We start from the raw sequence: 18,463 nt of genomic DNA, 5'->3' as shown, positions 1-18,463 counted from the left end.
ATGCATACTTTCCCCATTTGAACGAACTGAAAAATAGGTCGCAAATGAAAATGGGAGCTGAACTAAGTTTCAAAATGACATTCAGAGAATTTTGGCAAGCTCGAACATCCCTGGTTCTCCAGTACCTAGTTCTGAGAGGTATCCTGGAATGTGCTTAGCAACATCCCTTAAGCTGTCCAAATTATTTCATCCATTGGCCCACAACCAAGGTCAGCAAGGTTGGCCATAGACATAGGGCCTTTTCAGTGTTGGTCCCTACCTCATGGAGTTCCCTCCTGAGAGAGGTACAGCTGAGCCCATCTGTGGCCATTTTTAAGAGGGTTTTACAAACTCATGCGCTCACCCTGGCTTTTTACTGAATTTTTTATGGCCTTCACTGATGATGGATATTTGGAAACTGTACTTTGCTGTAACTGGTTTTCTTTAAAATGGTTTATATTTAATATGATTTTAAATAGTATTGTTTGTTGAATTGTATTATTTTTTATGCTGGAAGCTGTGCTGGGAAGATGACAGTCTTGAAAGGCAGCTAAGAAATGGATTAAATCAACCCATCAATCATTTATATAGAATGTTTCATGTGGTCGATCAGATCCATAAGGCAGACCAGTATTATTGCCACAGTGCAGAGGAGGTTGCAGAGACAACAATGGCATTGAGTTAATGCCTTCAGTCAAATTTTAACCAGGAATCTCATGGCTCATGCCATCACTTCTTAAAGAGATGAGCAGCTGAAACGTTGCAGATTTAGTGTAGTTTCATGCACCGCACGACTCTCCTAGGATTAATCGAGGCAGCCTTTTGTCTACCATCTGGCTCCCTTTTATTAACTTTATGAGGACTAGATAAACGTGGATGTTGACAGATATAAACGTTGTTCCTTGTTATAATCTGATTAAGATGTCAATTTTGGTACTGTTTGATAAACTGTATAATTGTTTTTTCACTTGTCTAACAACATACTAGCAAAAGAAAAGGTAAAAAAAAACAACAGGCAATGTCTTTATGATGACTAACCAAAACACCACAAAAAAGTGAAAAAAATAAGATAGAAATTAAGACATGACAAACAAGGAATAATTGATAGCAAGGGAGGGAAGATATCTATAATTAAAAATTGTAGAACAACAACAACAAACAACACAAAAACAGCTATTTGAAGAGAAGGTGATGGTGACATTCCCTTCCTCTTCCTCTCCACCTTACAGGGAAGTTGGTCAGAATGGCTTCTGTGAGGGGAAGAAGGTTGCAGTGCCTGTTTGGTGAAGCAGGAGCCGTAGCACGTGGGGAAGAGATGACAGTTTGCCTCCGTGGCTTCTTCTTGCCCTTGACACAGCATTGCTTTGGAGCCTCACTGTGTTGTGGGGTGCTGAGGAGGGATTAAAAGAACTGATGGCAAAGAATGGTCACCCAGTGCAGCTGCCCACTGCACCCCTCAGTGCTGGGTGACTAAAAAAAAAGGCCTTAAAGGGGCCCATCTGTGCAGGTAGTCTGCCTGCAGTGGGCTGCGTGGACCCCTTTAGGAACGTTTTTATCCTTGCCACCCACTGCTGAGAAGCATGCTGAGTGACAGCACTGAGCAAGGAAGCGAGGCATTTCTTATGAGTGAGGTGTCTTTTTATTCCCTTCCCCATGCTCCCAATGTCACATCATCTTAAAAAAACAACAACAACCCATACCCCCAATGTAGCATCACTATACTGGTGGTATGGTTAGGGGTGGGGTTAAAAAGATGGGTTGCTCATCCGTGCCGCCACTGCTGCTCATCATGCATCATGGGCAGGGCCCAGTTACATGGGGGGCGGCAAGGATATCCACTAAGGGCCGTCTGCCCAGGGCTCCCTCAAACCTGGAGGTGGCCTATGCACGAGGAAACATTAAAGGGAGCAGAACTACCTATATTGGTGGACACCAAGATCGACCCCCACTGGTGGTCCTGCTGGCCTAATAATTTTCTTCCTTGCAGCTTCCAAGCCAAGGGGGTCACGCGGCAGCACAACTCACAGTTAGGGTGGCCATGTGTCCTCTTTTAGAGAGGACAGTCCTCTGTTTGAAGGGCTGTCCTGTCCAATTCTGTTTTAAAGATAAGAATATCATCATAAGAAAAGTTGCCCCTCAGGAGTTAGCACCTGAACAGCAGGCAGAACAGGCAGGAATCCAGTGTCTTCTGTGAGCAGCCTTCCCCAACCTGGTACTCTCCAGATGTTTTGGATGTCTGTTCCCATCAGCCCCAGCCAGTGCAGCCAATGGTCAGAAATGCTGGGAGCTATAGTCCAAAAACTCTGGAGGACACCAGGTTGGGGAAAGCTGCTCTAGGGAGAAATACTGCATTTCAATTTAAATCAGGGCTGGGCAACTTCAGGGGTTCTGCCAATGTTAAACCCCTGAAACCCCAGGGGGCTGCACCCAGCCACCGAATTTAGTTGGCAGCCTCATTAACAATCACCTGTAAACTGTAACAGTGCCCTAAAAAAGCCAAATTTACAGGTGATTTGCTGCTGAAATTCAGCAGCAAACCGTCAGTTGTTTGACTGTTGCCATTGCAGCAGCAAATTTGGTGGCGGTGGGGGTGGCAGGGACTGCATGCAGCTCATGGTCTGTGTGTTGCCCACCATTGATTTAAATTATAATAATTATTTCTAAATTTGAATCTATACATATAAATCAGCAAATGCACATTTTATGCAAATTGCTGTCCTCTTTTCTCCTCTTTTTTGGCAATTCATAAGTCCGCCCCCACCCCCCCCACCCCCGCTGCAGGCAGCATTTCTTGTAATTCCCTGCCTTGGATTTTCATGAGAGCACTATTTCCTTCAGCAGGTGACTCCCCAAACACTGACAGCAGCGTCTGTACCACAAATCACACTAATGGGGCAGCGGAGAGTTGGGCTAACATCCGCAGAAGGCAGCCTTTCTCAGTCATTGTTCTATATGTTTGGTCTATGTGTCTGGGATCTTTGGGTGTGATGCATGGGGCAAGAGGAGTGAAGAAGGCCCCAGGAGACTTCAAAGCCCCACCCCACCCCACCCCTCTCTTCTGGCCGTGCAGTTGGGTATCACTTGCTTAATATAGTGTGAGATCAGCATTCCAGCCCTGCTGCTCCTCCCAATCCAAAAGACTTGCCTGCAGCCCTAGCACAAGTTCTGTCACTGCCTGAGGCAAGAGAGAACACATGCCACTGTGCATCATGGCCCCCTTACCTTTGCCACTGCTCCCTCCATTTGCCTCATCAGGCAGGAAGCTGCACAGATGGAAGAAGTGGCTGTGGAGCTCTCACAAGAGCTCTCACAAGATCCAAGCAAGCTCTCATGAGGCCTTGCAACAGAGGTCAGGTGGCTGCTCTAGAGAGCCCCACTGGCCGCTCCCTCACTGCAGCAAATGCTGGTCCTGCTTGCCTGATCATTAACGTCCAGTAGGGCCAAAATGTGTATAAGGAGGCAACACACAACATCTGCATCTGTTCCTACATGTTAATAATACAGGCATGAAGAGCAGTAGCCAAATCCTTTTCATTTGTTAATCATGCTGCCACGTTGCACCTTTATATAAAGATACAGTGGCACTCCAGAATATGATGCATAGCTTGGCTTCTGCCTAACCCTGCCACTGCCTACACACATGCATCTGTCATCCTAAAGATCATCTTAATGCGAGTTTTCTTCTGTCAACTGACATGACATCAGCGCAAGTGTATAGCTCTGCCTTATGTCTACACTATGGAAGCAGGACTTCTTTTCTTTGCTAAACATATGGCCCCAGTCAGCAGAGAATGTAGGCAGATGTGTAGGTGGGTTAAGTTATGGGATGTTTGGAAAATGTTCTAGGAACTTCCTAATATCAAAAGGGAAATAAGCAAACAAGGGCTGAGAATCAAGCCAAGAGGAGAGGTAGTTTTGGGCAGAAGAAAGAACCAATGACTCTTGTCACTTCAAGCAAGGCGGCAGTGCTGCCGCCATCACCACCTGCCCACCCGGCTGCTCACTTTGCCGGCCGGCCCACTCGGCTCGCTGGCTGGTTGCTTCTGCCTGCCCAGCTGCTCCCTAGTGTGAAAGGTCGGTCAGCTTCTCATGACAGTTCAGCCAACCCCTCATGGGAGCCCTGAGGCTGGGGCACAAGGCAGGAGAAACCGCCCGGGGTAAGGAGGAGTGGCGGTTGGCAGGGCATCCACCACGTTGCTCTAGAGAGCTCTGCCAGTTGCTCTCTTGCAGTGGCAAATGCCACAGCAGGAGAATGGCTGGCGGGGCTCTCATCAGCACCTGCTAGAAGCTGTGGAGAGGCAGCGGTGGGCCTTTCTGGCTTGTGCGGGGGGGAGAGCAGCGCAATTTGCTGCTCTTCCCACTACACCACCTCATGCAGGCGCATCAGCCTCCATAATGGTAGGGCCAGCCCCGGAGCCAAGGCATCAGATTCATTTTTGCAACAGTGTGTAGGGTTTGCAAGCATACAGAGGAATGCATTGGGACAAAGGGGAGGTGGGGCATTGATACTACCATGGCTACTGTCAGATAGTAATGGCAGAACGAATGTGGCTGGCCCCACAGTGTGTCATGTGAGTCAAGGTTTTCCAATTACATTCAAATCATGTTCAGGAAGGGCTTGTCTAATAATGGCAGCGAGAGAAGGGGAACATTTCAACATTTGTCTGCGCACAGCTGACATCAGAATGTTTAGCCTCAAGCTGATTTAGTCTACAACAGCCTTCTCCAACTTGGCGCCCTCCAGATGGGTTGGACTGCAACTCCCATCATTCCCAGTCAGCATGGCCAATGACCTGCACTGGAACATTCAGGAAATGCAAAAGCCAGGAGATAATTAGTAAGCTCCAATTAGTCTGGGAGGTGTGGAGCAGGGCAGGTTGAGGAATTCAGTCCTTGTGAATTCCAGTGCAAGCATCCCTGTCTTAGATGGGTTTCTGTTTGTTACAATCCATTCATCATAGAACTATTCATCATTTGGCCCAGATTCCATGGCCACTGTCACCCTATTGGCTGTGTTCTTCAGAATCAAAAACCCTGCTATGGGTTTATTGGTTGTTTTATATGAGAAGAGTTTAATTTGTAACTTGGTCATTCACCGTGATGATGATGATTTGGACTGATATGGCCACCCATCAACAGAGGTTCCTTGGGTGGCTTGCAAAGCAAAGCAAAGCAAACAAACACACACACAATACAACACAAAAAAAATGCAAAATACAAAAAACCCAATTAAAACATTAAAAACAGTAAAATGTAGCACAAAACTTCTTTCCTGGTGGAGAAAAATAAAGTTGCTTAGCTCAAATACCAAACAGCTTGTACAGAGCAACCAGGTTTTATTTGTTTAAAATGCAAGTTGGGTGAATAAAAAGGTCTTCACTTGGTGTCAGAAAGATGATACCGGTGGTGCTAAGGAATCCTAGACATGGTTATTCACAAGTATGTCTGCCTGAGTTCAGTGGGGCTTCTTTCCAGGAAAATATTTATTTATTTATTTATTTATTTCATTTCATTTCTATACCGCCCAATAGCCGAAGCTCTCTGGGTGGTTCACAAAGATTAAAACCAAACAACACACAATAAAACAATTTAAAATATATAGAACATTAAAACCACAATATAACAATACAACCACAATAAAACCTAGCAGCAGTGCAGGAGTTTAAAATATAGATTTAAAACAGCAAAGATAAAAATTGAGAAAGCTAAAATGCTAAAATGCCTGGGAAAATAAAAAGGTCTTCACCTGGCGCCGAAAGGAGTACAATGTAGGCACCAGGCGAACCTCACTAGGGAGCTCATTCCAGAGCCGGGGTGCCACAACAGAAAAAGCCCTCCTCCTAGTAGCCACCCGCCTCACTTCCTTTGGCAGGGGCTCACGGAGAAGGGCCGCTGATGATGATCTTAAGGTCCAGGCAGGCACATATGGGAGCAGGCGATCCTTCAGGTAACCTGGCCCCAAGCCGTTAAGGGCTTTAAATGTTAACACCAGCACTTTGAATCGGGCCCGGAAATGGACTGGCAGCCAATATGAGTACTGGCGTTATATGAGCTCGCAGGCCAGTCCCTGTTAACAATCTTGCTGCCCTATTTTGGACCAGCTGAAGTTTCCAGACCGTTTTCAAAGGCAGCCCCACGTATAACGCATTGCAGTAATCCAGATGAGAAGTTATCAGAGCATGGATCACTGTAGCTAGGCTATCTCTGTCCAGATAAGGGCGTAGTTGGTATACCAGCCTAAGCTGATAAAAAGTGCTCCGTGCCACTGAGTTCACCTGTGCCTCAAGTGACAGTTCTGGATCCAAGAGCACCCCCAAACTACGAACCTGATCCTTTAGGGGGAGTGCAACCCCCTCCAGAACAGGTTGAATATCACCTAGCCGGGCAGACGAACCACCCACTAACAGTACCTCCATCTTGTCTGGATTGAGTTTCAGTTTATTAGCCCTCATCCAGTCCATTACCGTGCCCAGGCACTGGTTCAGAACAGCCACTGCCTCACCTGGTTTTGATGAGAAAGAGAGGTAGAGCTGGGTGTCATCCGCATATTGATGGCACCTCAGGCCACTCCTCCGGATAACCTCCCCCAGCGGTTTCATGTAGATGTTAAACAGCATGGGGGATAAAATAGAGCCCTGTGGAACCCCATGGCGCAATTGCCATGGCACAGAGCAATAATCCCCCAGCACCACCTTCTGGAATCGGCCATCCAAGTAGGAGCGGAACCACTGTAGTGCAGTGCCTCCTACTCCCAACCCAGACAACCTATCCAGAAGGATACCATGGTCGATGGTATCGAAAGCCGCTGAGAGGTCCAGGAGAATCAACAGGGTCGCACTCTCCCTGTCCCTCTCCCAGCAGAGGTCATCCCACAGGGCGACCAAGGCAGTTTCCGTTCCAAAACCAGGCCTGAAGCCCGATTGAAATGGATCTAGATAATCCGTTTCATTCAACAGTGCCTGGAGCTGTTCTACAACCACGCGCTCAAGCACCTTGCCCAGGAAGGGGATGTTGGCCACTGGCCTATAATTGTTAACATCCTCTGGGTCCAGGTTAGGCTTTTTCAGGAGTGGTCTAATTACTGCCTCTTTTAAAGCGTCAGGCACCACTCCCTCTCTCAAGGAGGAATTTACAACCTCCTGGACCCAGCCGGACAACCCCTCCTTGTTTGATTTAATAAGCCATGAAGGGCAAGGGTCAAGCACACAAGTGGTCGATCGGACTTGGCCAAGCACCTTGTCCGCATCCTCAGTAACTGAAACTCATCCAATAAAACTGGACCAGACGGTGCTCTGAACGCCTCTACCAATGGAACTGCATTAATGGTGGTGTCCAATTCATGACGAATCTGAGCGACTTTATCCTCAAAGTGCCGCGCAAACTTGTCACAGCGTGCTACCGAGGGTTCCACCGTCTCTCTCCCTGGCCCAGAATGTAACAGGCCACGAACCACTCGGAAAAGCTCCGCCGGACGACACTGAGAAGATGCAATGCTGGTGGAAAAGAACTGCCTCTTTGCCACCCTCACCACCACAGGGTAGGCTCGATAGTGGGCTCTTACCTGTGTTCGGTCAGACTCAGCTCAAGTTTTCCTCCACCTGCGTTCTAGCCGTCTCCCCTCTTGCTTCATTGCCCTCAGCTCAGGTGTATACCAAGGAGCTGGCCGGGCTCTGCTCAGAGGGAGAGGGCGCTTGGGCGCGATCGTGTCAACCGCCCGAGTCATCTCTGCATTCCACAGAGCGACCTGGGCTTCGACAGGAGCACCAGCCATACCAGCAGGAAAATCCCCCAGAGCCCTCTGGAATCCATCGGAATCCATTAATCTCCGGGGGCGGACCATTTTAATAGGTCCCCCACCCTTGCAGAGGGGAAAGGCCGCCAGGAGTCTAAACCTCAGCAGGAAGTGATCTGACCATGACAAAGGGACAGATGTTAAGTCCTCCACTTTCAGATCACCATCCACCTGCCCAGTCGAGAAAACCAGATCAAGCGTGTGTCCTTTTATATGCGGTGGGGCGATGACATGTTGGGAGGACCATCATCCTGGGGGTCCTCAACACCAAGTCCGAGACCACTTCCGTCAGCTCAGGCAGGGAGTCTGATGGGCAGCGGGGTGGGCGGTAAAAAATAGACAAAGGGTTGAAGTTTAACTTAAGAGATTTCTCCCAATGGTGCTTTAAGTGTAAGGAGTCTTTGGACAGGATGCAAAGTTCTATGTTCCAAGGGACTCGTGCTCACGTTTCTTGAACTTGGGCGTGTGTTTTGGGTGCTGCGTAGCTAGCTATCTTTGAAACTGAGAGGACTCCCAAGAGCAATACGTGGTGTGTCATGGGAGTCTGACACCAAAGTCAAAACCCGCACAGGGCATGCCAAGAGCAGCTCTTTGGACTGCAGTCGGGGTCTTGACTTCATAATAAACAGCACAATCCTCCACATATCTATTCAAAATACCCCCTCAATCATTATTTTTGACTTTTTGCAGAAAACATAAAAGCTGTGTCAGGTAGGGAAGCACATTCATGGTTTGGGTACATTCTCAGAGTCTGTGAAAGTAATTAAATGTGATTCAGATGGTTTTGTTACCACAAAAAGTATCCTTTGCAAAAAAAATGTTCACTCCACATATAATATATGCCTGTTGCAATTTATCATGCTACGTTTCCTTTTAAAACAAGCTTTTAAAGAAGCTTATAGAGTTTAGAGCTGTTTCCTTTGTAAGGAGATTATGGAGACAAGGATCATTTCTCTTCTTTCTGTGGTTTAAATAAGTACCCGCTGAATCTAACAAAATGAAAAGGGAGCCACTACAGTTCCGGATAAATGGGTTCAACTTTCCTCTGCAGAGATTATGCCCTACTTGCTTTTTGCAAAAATGGGTGGATATATGCATACAACTAGCAGACCAGGGCTTCCGCTAATTAGTAGGAAAGCATGCATTCTTGACATTTTAAATCTTAATGGAAAGAACTCTCCTGTAGCTTGAATCACTGTTACTTGTTGTCCCTCATAAACACATTAAAGCTGAGGTCAGTAGCCACTGTGAGCACTCAGAATAAAGCATCATGGAGAATGCATGTGCCTTGTTTGTGATGGGTAGTTGAATTTGAGAATCTGAATTTTTGAACCAGTTTTCTTATGGATCAGATGTCTGACAAACTTGGCCAGGATACATGATCTTTCAAGGAATTTGAACAGCTAAGCAAATGGGAGACTATCTAGATTTTGTACTGCTGATAATATAACCCAGCCTTCCAGATGTGTTGGACTGTGACTCCTAATATTCCCCAGCCAGCATGGCCATTGGATGATAGGAGCTGTAGTCCAATACAACTTGAAGGCACCAGGTTGGAAAGGCTGACATAATAAATGACAGCCAAACAAAGTCTATTAGATTGACGACTGTTGTATTTTGTCACAGTGGGTTCTTCACCCACAGCATGAACTTGGCTTCTCAGCTTAGACACACACACATGCACACACGCTATGTATTTATGTATTTATTTGATTTATTAGCCGCCCATCTGGCCCGGCCAGTCTAAGCAGTGTACAATACTAATAACAAATTTACATAATCAACTGAACAACAACAAAAAATGTAACAAAACAACACTGCTCTAAAAAACCCTAACCCACCCCAAATGCCCGCCTGAACAGCCAGGTTTTTAAAGCCCGGCGGAAGCTCATCAAAGAGGGGGCATGGCAGAAGTCACTAGGGAGGGAATTCCACAGAGTGGGGGCCACCACAGAAAAGGCCTTCTCCCTAGTCCTCACCAGCCTAGCTGCCCTGGCTGATGGGACAGACAGAAGGCCATCCGAGGCTGAACTCATTGAGCAGCATCCTTGGTGTTGTTGGAGGTGCTCCTTAAGATAGACTGGGCTGGAACCATATAGGGTTTTAAAGGTCAATGCCAACACCTTGAATTGGGCCCGAAAAACAACTGGTAACCAGTGCAACTCCTTCCGCACTGGAGTGGTGTGGTCTCGCCGATGGCTGCCTTTAATCAGGTGAGCCGCTGCATTCTGCACCAGCTGCAACTTCTGAACTGTCTTCAAGGGTAACCCCGCAAAGAGCGCATTACAGTAGTCTAGGCAAGAGGAGACCAGGGCATGAACTACTGATGGGAGCAGATGATTAGGGAGATAGGGCCGCCGCCGCCATATCAGATGGAGTTGGTACAGCGCTGCCCGGCTCACGGCTGACACCTGAGCCTCCATGGACAGCTGGGAGTCTAAAATGACCCCCAGACTGTGGACCTGGTCCTTCAGGGGTAGCTGCATCCCATTAAACACCAGGTCAACATCACCCAACCTCCCCTTGTCTCCCACAAAAAGTACTTCAGTTTTGTCAGGGTTCAGTTTCAGCTTAGTCCTTTCCATCCAGCCACTCACCGACTCCAGACACTTGGACAGGGTTTCTTCAGCCAACCTTGATGAGGATTTAAATGAGAGGTAGAGTTGTGTGTCATCCGCATATTGGTGGCACTGCACCTCAAACCTCCTGATGATAGTCCCCAGTGGCTTCATATAGATGTTAAATAACATCGGGGAGAGAATAGAACCCTGTGGCACCCTGCAAGCAGCAGCCAAGGGTCTGAAGTCTCCTCCTCTAGAGCTACCTTCTGGTACCTGCCAGAGAGGAAGGAATAGAACCACCATAATACGGTGTCCCCTATGCCCAACCCCTCTAGGTGGTCCAGGAGGATACTGTGGTCAACGGTATCAGAAATCGCTGAGAGATCGAGGAGAACAAGGAAGGAGCACTCGCCCCTATCCAGAGCCCTCCCCATATCATCCACCAAGGCGACCAAGGCCGTTTCTGTCCCATGCCCATGCCCATGCCCATGCCCAGGCCTGAAGCCTGATTGAAATGGATCCAGATAATCGGTTTCTTCCAAGTGTGCCTGCAACTGCAAAGCCACCACTCGCTCAATCACCTTGCCCCAAAACGGCAGATTGGAGACTGGGCAAAAGTTGTTCAAGTCTTGGGGATCCAAGGAGGGCTTCTTTAACAGTGGTCTTATCACTGCCTCCATGATGGCTGATGACATCACTCCCTCCTCAAGGGAGGCATTCACCACCACCTTGATCCCCTCCCTGATTCTCTCCCTGCAGCTCATAATGAGCCACAATGGGCAAGGATCGAGTAGGCAGGTGGTGAGCCTTAAAGACGAAAGCACCTTGTCCACTTCCTCAGAAGGAAGAAGCTGGAACCGATCCCACACAACCGTTCTGCCACTGGCCGCCCCTTGTTCACTAACTGTATCCACAGCACATGGAATGGCACTCCTGATCCGTTCGATTTTATCTGCAAAGTGCTTTGCAAACTCATCACAGGAGGCCTTAGAATGCTCCATTGGTTCCGGAACAACTGGACTGACCAGGTTCCGGACCACTTGGAACAGCCTCCTGGGACAGCGCTCTGCAGATGTGATAGAGGCAGCATAAAAATTCTTTTTTGCTGCTCTTATCACCATGTGGTAGGCTGAAGCTACAGCTCTAACCCATGTTCTATTGTCTTTGGAGCAAGATTTCCAACACCGGTGCTGTAGTCATCTCACCTCCTGCTTCAGAGCTAGCAACCGTGGGGTGAACCATGATGCAGTCCGAGTTCTGTTCAGGGGGAGAGGGCGTTTTGGAGTCACATGGTCCAACGCCCTGGTGATTGCAGCATTCCAGCCATCCACCAGGGTCTCGACGAAGCGGCCATTTGCGTGCTCCAAAGAATCCCCAAGCGCAGTCGGGAATCCATTTGGAGCCATACGATGCCTGGGGCGGACCATCTTAATAGGTCCTCCACTGCTGTGGAGGGGTTGTGGAACCAAGAAGTCCAACTCCACCAGGTAGTGATCTGACCATGACAAGGGGGTGGTGGATATACCCCTGATTTCCAGATCACTCCCCACCTCTCCAGAAACAAACACAAGGTCTAACGCATGGCCAGCTACATGGGTGGGCCCAGTTGGAATAAGGTGCAGCTCCCAGGAGGCCATGGTCTCCATGAAGTCCTGAGGCACCTGCACAAGGATGGCCTCCAAATGTATATTGAAGTCTCCCAACACCAACAAGTTAGGAGACTGCACACGCACATCAGAGATCACCTCAAGCACCTCGGCCAGGGAGTCTGTTGTGCAGCAGGGTGGACAGTACATGAGCAGAATCCCCGGACTGCCCTTCAGGCCCAACCTCCAGTACATGCAGTCAGCAACCCTGTTCTCCTGGAGAATGCTGGATTGCTTTGCAGTCTCTTGCCTCTCCCTTTGCACTTCAGACATGCTGTCTACCTTTAACATTTTAAAGGTACCACACTGCTCCGGGGATTGGGGAGGAGGTAGGTTAAAGATGTCCTGAGCACTAGGCAATAGTCACCCACCACTCTTCAGCTGGTTTTTCTCACCAATGTGCTGGAAGCTTGCAGAACTGCTCCCCCCCCCCCACACACACCCCTTCCTACCCCTGAGTTTGCTCAGAGACTGAAAAATGTATGCTTGTTTTCAGAGCAGGGAAGACACTTTTAACCACTTCCATCATACATAAAATGTTGCATCTCTTTTTACTCTCATGTCCTATACTACTATCTTGTGTAATGACCAGAAGATTCCTGCTGTGAATTTTCTTATAAGAAATGGGGGACACTGCTGAGCACCCTTCCATAATGGGAATAAGCTCACTTTTTTGTCCTGTCCTGGACCAGAAGTCCACAGAGCATGATGGGGTATATCATCATGCAGCAAGGCAGGTGGGAGTTGCAGAATTTTGGATTGCTCTAAGTGGCCAATTTGCTGCAATGGAAGCCAGAGGTTAACTCAGTCCACATTGTCGCTCCTAGGATCCACCATCCCTGCCTGATGAGTGCAGCTTCTTAAAAAAAGACAACCCCATCCCCTGGAGGCAAGCACTTCTATGTCACTCAGTGGCTTCTCGCTTGGTGTGCTTCCGGCATGATTTGGCAGGAACTGCAAGAGCTTTTTGACACAAAGCATTTATTGTGCACTTGTGATTCCTAACTCACAGTTTTTATGGGTTCTTTCGATGACGTCATGATCCTCCAATTTTGCTTCTGTTTTCTAAGAGCACTTTCCCTTTTTTTAAAGAGTAAGCTTATTTCTGAAAGTGAAAGCAAAAGTATTTTTCTACTTGCGTCGTGTTTGCGCTATTCTGCTACAGCACAGCACCACCTAGAGGTTATGTAGCAGTAAAGCAGGAAAAGAAAAGCTCTTTGTGTAGAGCTCAGATCTCAATTCTGTGACAAAACTGAAAGTAGATACAGCAATTAACAGTTTCATGTAGAAAAGCTCCTTGACTGCTTGGATGAATTGGGCTTGGGGGGCAGCATCTGTGAAGGTCCTGGTTCAGGGTCCACAGAGTCATGATTGTCTGCAGCTTTTGGTTTATTACCAGTAATCTGGTTTTGTTCTTAAGCCGGTGGTATGGCAGCCATAGACACGACTGCCTCATCTTCCTCCTTCTCTAAGCCTTGGCTATCACATGTGGCCAAGACCATGACACTTCTGTTCCATGGAGTACAGAAGTAAGACCTACATAATAGTAACAGTGAAGGAAGTGGGTCTGTATTGAGGAATGTACACGATATGAATAATACATTTCCTTAATAGGAGAATGATGACCCAGTGGTGTCCACCACTGAGAAGTGCTGCCATAGTGTGATGCTCTCATTAGCGCATGAGTACAGAAACTCAGACCCGAGGGACAAATCCTGCCCTCCTGGGGTTCCAGTCCAACCCACTGGAGTTCCCTAGATGGCACACCACCTTCTGTTGGCTCCACCCCCTTTCCCCTGACCACCAATCATTCAGTGGCTTCCCAGCTTTTCTGCAGTCTTTCCCCCATTCTAAAAGGTCGAAATGCCTCTCCTAAGGCTTATTTGCTGGCAGTAAGAGCTTTAAGCTGAAATATGCTGGTTTTTTGGTCCTGACCCCTTTGCCTTTGGCTGTGCCCACAACTGGAATACAGCCCCCAAAAGCTTTTCTGAAATGGAATTCGACGCTCAGGCTGAAAGAGGTTTGACATCCCTGCATTATAGCATGTGGGTTATTGGTCTGCTTTTGAGACCTAAAATGCATTATTCTCCACCCTCCCACCTTTCTGCACCTTTGAGTGGATTCAATAACTCTTTTCCCCATCTCTCAGTTGATTTTTCAACAACGCTTTTGAAAGATCCATATGGAGCTGGGTCTTGTGGAGGTCTTGTACATATACTTGGTTCCCTGGCCACCCTGCCTTCAGCACATCTGATGGTTTTCTTTAGGCTTGCCAAATTTTAGATGGCCAAGGAGACAGGTATATGCTGCATCCTTGATGAGACCCAATATCAGATGGATTTCTCCAGGCTGTGGTGGGAACAGTATGGTTGCCATCCTATACACACTATAAACAGTGAACACAATGAGACTAACTTCTGAGTCGACATGTATAATGTTGCACTATAAATAGTGGCGTGAGGCTGAGAGAGAGGTTCTTGCATCAATCTTCAATGCGAGGAAGACAAGGGGTTGTATCCATGGGTTGTATCCAGTGTTAGTCTAACTTCAGTCCCATTCGTTTCAATGGGTCTAATGTAGGACTAACATTGGATACAATCCAAGGTCCCCTCCAGCACTTTCAAGACTTATGCAGAAGAACTAATTTTTGACATGTGTAGTTTGTCATGCAGGGGTAAAAACCAAAGCTGGAGCTGCTAAAAATGATCTCTTCTACATGATGATTAATGTCATAGGAGCCCTGTCTTCTTTTGTATTTGGTTACCCAGAGAGATGGTATCTGTGAGTAGATCATGCAGTGATCTGGAGTCATTGCTATGTACCTTTGCCATCTCAGTTAATGAGGGCTCTATAGCTGTTCTTTAACAGAGTCTTTCTTTATGCTCTCTGGGTGGAGCACAAATCAAGATTCATGGCTCCTTTTATGAGGGCAGCAAGGGCTGGTTACATAGATTCTCCACTGTGACAGTATTATAGCCCTGTGGCTGGCTCCAGACTGTGATATATTAAAGCACAATGCTGGAAAGCATTTTCATCAGGCCCTGTCTTTAAAGTCAAAAGTCATGTGCTTAAGGGACTGCTGGAACAGTGAAAAGAACAAAACAGCCCAAACATAATTTCTACACGCTACGCCAGTGCTCCTAAACAATTGTCTGGAAGAATATAGCTTATTTTCCTATTTTACCTGGGTTGGATCCAGACTTAGTCATACTTAGAGTAGACCCATTGATATCAGTGGGGCCTAAGTTGATGCCCATTAATTTCAATGGGCCTACTATAAGTATGACTAACTCTAGATCCAACTCCCTGTTTCCTACGTATGCAAATATGAAGTTTAGAATTAAATATTGATTCATCCAACAAAATATCCCCATTTGGAACAGTCCAAAATATATTTTCTGTCTCCTCCTTGCTGGTAAATGGGAGCCTGTGACACCATGTCAGGCAACCTGAATAGGGTTCTGTCATCTCCTTTTCCCCAATAGTCATCCAAAACTTATGTTCTTTTTTTAGAATAGGCTAAATGGTTCAAACCAGCGGGGCCTTTGGGTTTAGCATTGTTAGGAAGGTGGGTCCAACAACTTTGTCATGTTCTGGTTTGCTGGCTAGACCACTGACATCAGAAATGGAGGCTATCACATTAGTGGATAAAACAAAAATCAGTCTCTGCTAAGGGAACAGCTTTTATGGAGCTCAGATTTCCATAAAAGTAAGAGTTTGCTCACTCCTGGAGAGCCTTCCATATGCCATCTAACTAGAGGACAAGATGCTGTCTCTCACACCATCCTTTCCGCAATGAACTCTGCATATGCTCTGGAACCCAAGTCTCTACTCAAATAGGTAACATGTAACTAGCTAAGTTGGATTGACTTTTTGATTTTATTTGGAACTCTGTGTGTGTGTGATTGTTGCCTTCCTTTGTTTCCTATCTCTTTCCTTTCTAAATAAACTCCTTTTTCATACGTTGGACATTTGGCTGTGTTGCTTTAAAAGGGATTTTGCATTAAATGCTGTTCCCCAAATGGAAGACTGCACAGTTACAAAACTGCTGCTTGTATTCTTGGGATTTTCAGAAGGTTTGGTTAAATTCTGTGTTTCTGGGCTTTGGGCAAGGAAATCCAAAGCACCTTTCCTTTTATTTTTTTTCCTAGGGCTGGGCTGGAGGGAGAGTTCTTGGTAATGGGGTTCAGAAAATCCCCAAGCAGCTGGACAGGCTACAGTGTCTCAGGAGGGTCATCTTGACTGGTGGTAGAGTATCAGTAATTCCGGGGGGGGGGCACCCTCATAAAGAAGAGGTCCAGCAGGAGGGAAAGTTATCCTCCTTCCCAGTCCGTAACAGAGCCTATCTACACATTACCCAGTAAGAGGTGGTAGACTGAAAAAACAAGAACTTGGTCTTTGCCAGTCTACGAATATTCCTTTTCTTAAAATACAGTAAGTCCTCAATCTATTACACAAGCCAATTTCTTTCTTAGGGCTCCTTCACACCGGACTTTTATCCTGCGATTGAGATGGCTCCTTCACGGACATTTGTAGGCTCTTTACATGACGCCGTGACCCTCCAGGGCGTCTCCTGCACTAAATGCCCTTTGTTCTGTTTTTAAATGGATCGCAGATAATGAGCTATCAAATTACCCCGTTGTGTTCCCCTTCAGTTTCCTCCATGAAAAGAGTAGAAGCGGCAAGAAGAGGAGCGAGATCAAGGAAAGTTAATGGAAGACTCTGATACGGGGAGAAGGAGGGGGAAGGGGAGGGGGGGAAAGGAAGCGAGTGTAAAGGGAGTCCTTTGTGATCCTGCATTTAAAACGGAAGCAGAAAGCCCCGTTTTAAATGCAGGATTTTAGGCTGGTGTAGAAATGCCCTTAGTATACAACCACAAACTAACACAGCTCCCGAATTTTCATAAATGATACACTGAAGTGGACCGCTAGTGGTGCAGCTAGAGCTGGACTTTGGGACCAATGTCCCACAAGCCCCCCCCCCCCATGACTATTTGGAGAGCAGCAGATGATGAGGGCAGCAGAAGCAAACTTCATTGTATTCCTGTAGTCATGATGGTGCTATGATTTAAGTGAGTTTAAAAAGCAAAACTGCACATGCTCAGGGTGAATATTGTCTGTGTGAATATCTATATATATCAGTGTAAACAAACAGTGTCATTATTGTTCGAATGTATCAGGAATGTTAGTTATGAAGCATGGAATGGAGGTTGTGGGGGGACAAGGGAGATGTTAGTTATGTATTTCACAACTGAAGTAATACACATGGCTGTGTAGCCCCCATAAGAACATTAAAAGTGTAATCCTATGTGTTTTTAGACAGAAAAAAGTCCTACAACTCCCAACATTCCCAGGCCAAATGTCTAACATATAAAAAAGGACGTCTTTTGTTTCGAAAGGAAAAGCAGGGCGGGGGGGAGAGAAACAAGGGAAGGTAATCATTCACACACACACAAATGCACACAGAGTTCCAAATAAATCAAAAAGGCAATCTAACTTAGCTAGTAACATGTTACCTACTTGAGAAGAGTCTTGAAATGCTGTGAGTTGCAGGACTTGTGTCCTAGGTCCAGAATCTAAAATTACTTAGCTGCACCAGCAGGTACTACTTCAGATTGAAATTCTGTGTGTATGTGATCATCTTTTTGAATGCTTCCCTAATAAAATGCTCCCGGCTACTCTAAACCTTTTCTTCTGATGCACTCGTTTACCACATGCAGGGAGTTCTTTGCAGGGTGCAGCATTGAAAGATATACCCCCACCGCCATCCCAAACACCAGCAGTGTGAAGCTGTAGAATTCTATCACCTCCCACTCTGAGTAATGGCCGGATAAGGTGGCCGGATAAGGTGGCCGGATAAGGTTGCCGCCTGCTTGAGATGTCTTTTAAAAACTGGTCACTGGATGGAGCCTGGGGAGGGCTTTGGCTGGACAGAAGGCAGAGCCAGAGCCTGGGTGTTTTTGGTGTCTCAGGAGATGGAGAATGGCGTTTTTTAAATTATTATTTTTGCTGCAGAAGCCTAATGGGTTTCTGTACCTCAGGGAGAGAAGTCTGGTGGTTCAGGGTACATGGTGTCAATAGAAAAAGGGAAATTAAGCTCCCTATGTGCAGAACAGCTGGTTTATTCAACAAAATACATTTACTTATTTATTTATTACATTTCTATCCTGCCCAATAGTCAAAGCTCTCTAAGGTAAAAATACTTGAGGCAAAATACCTGAGGCAAAAATACTGACTAAGCAGGTAAAATACCTGACAGTGGGCAACACTTTTGGGGTGCATTACAGAGGACAGTACTCTGTTTGAAGGGCTGTCCTGTCCTATACTAGTTTAAAGATAAAGAACCATAAGAACTGTTGCCCACCCACAGCAGGAACACAGATCACGGGGGGGGGGGGTGTCTCCACAGGCAATTTGCTGCAAGATGGCTGCATTTGGAGGTCGTTCGGGGCACATGTGGGCTGCCATCCTGCAGCCACCCCAGAG

This window comes from Heloderma suspectum, chromosome 1, assembly GCF_057233095.1.
Source record: "Heloderma suspectum isolate Gila_16-S chromosome 1, 16-S_ref, whole genome shotgun sequence".
In the NCBI taxonomy this organism is placed as follows: Eukaryota; Metazoa; Chordata; class Lepidosauria; order Squamata; family Helodermatidae; genus Heloderma; species Heloderma suspectum.
Note: the sequence above shows the minus strand (reverse complement) of the source record.